The sequence below is a fragment of the Pseudophryne corroboree genome, unplaced genomic scaffold (assembly GCF_028390025.1).
Source record: "Pseudophryne corroboree isolate aPseCor3 unplaced genomic scaffold, aPseCor3.hap2 scaffold_221, whole genome shotgun sequence".
Lineage (NCBI taxonomy): Eukaryota > Metazoa > Chordata > Amphibia > Anura > Myobatrachidae > Pseudophryne > Pseudophryne corroboree.
Genome location: NW_026968857.1, coordinates 262,055 through 263,155, shown reverse-complemented (window position 1 = coordinate 263,155; position 1,101 = coordinate 262,055). Strand labels below are relative to the sequence as shown.

Sequence of the window (1,101 nt, the reverse complement as noted above, 5' to 3'; positions counted from 1 at the left end):
CTCTGGGTTATGGGCCCAGCATGCTTCCATTGCAGTACTCTGCTGCACATGTAAGTGCAAGAGATCCTGAAGCACTCACTCATCATGGGAAAGTACCAATGTGTTTCTTCGTTGGTTGATGGAAGAAACATTTTACAAAAACTCTCCAGATTATTGACTTTTTAAAGTTTTTCTAGGAAACGTTTTAGATGAATGCTTATTAGCCTTTGTCAGTATGGACTTTTGCAAAGTGTCTCTGTGGCGCAATCGGTTAGTGTGTTTGGCTATTAACCAAAAGGTTGGTGGTTCAATCCCACCCAGGGACGTAATTAACCTTGTGATCAGATTTTGGTGATATTTAAGTAGACAAGTCAAAATTTCAAACCTCCTCTTATGGTGTAGGGTACATGGCCTTCTCTGATGTAATCAGAGTTAGATTTGATTCAGTGATTTTATAAAAAACAGCTAGGAAGCACAATTTAGCAGTGGGTTGCAGAGAAAAAAAATATGCTGGCAGAAAAATCCAATCGAGTGATTAAACAGCTCTTCATTTTCTGGCTTTATTTTTATGCTAACAAATTTGTTCTCTGAAAAGTGTCCACAAAGCCAAGTCTCTGATTAACACCTTTGTAAGGATGGTTTTTCACCTATTACTAAATTAAACTTGCTTCATTGGAAAGGCAGCAAGATGCAGCCTCATTTCAATGTCTACTGAAATAATACAAGTTGACACCAGGAAACATTAACGCCACTGCATCCTTGCTGCTTTCTCATGTGGAAGTCTGTTTAATGTGAAAACAAATGTGTGTGTTTTTTTCAACCTGGAAGCCCAACATCGATTAAGATCGATCTTAAATAGACCCCTGGGTTTTAAGGATAACCATGGTTGAGTCCAATGGTTAATTCACATTGACCGAAGTTCTAATTAAGTCACCTGTGCTCAAGCATGATATCCTTAAAATCTGGATTGCAATGACAGCATTTTGGAACTATGCCTAAGGGTTTAATTTTTACATTTATCCACTGACAATAAATCTACCTACAATATCCCTGTAACTGTTATGATTACAGTATTTCACTAAATAATTTAATTTGCTGAACCTTCTGTAAAAAGAAATATTA

General features: G+C 36.9%; 1 non-coding gene across 1 annotated transcript; it reads left to right on the top strand.

Annotated features, from left to right (window-relative positions):
* The first annotated feature begins 231 nt into the window (after positions 1 to 231).
* Positions 232 to 305, top strand: TRNAN-AUU (transfer RNA asparagine (anticodon AUU)). The gene has a single exon. It is a non-coding gene; the product is annotated as a tRNA-Asn (tRNA).
* The last annotated feature ends 796 nt before the right edge of the window (positions 306 to 1,101 follow it).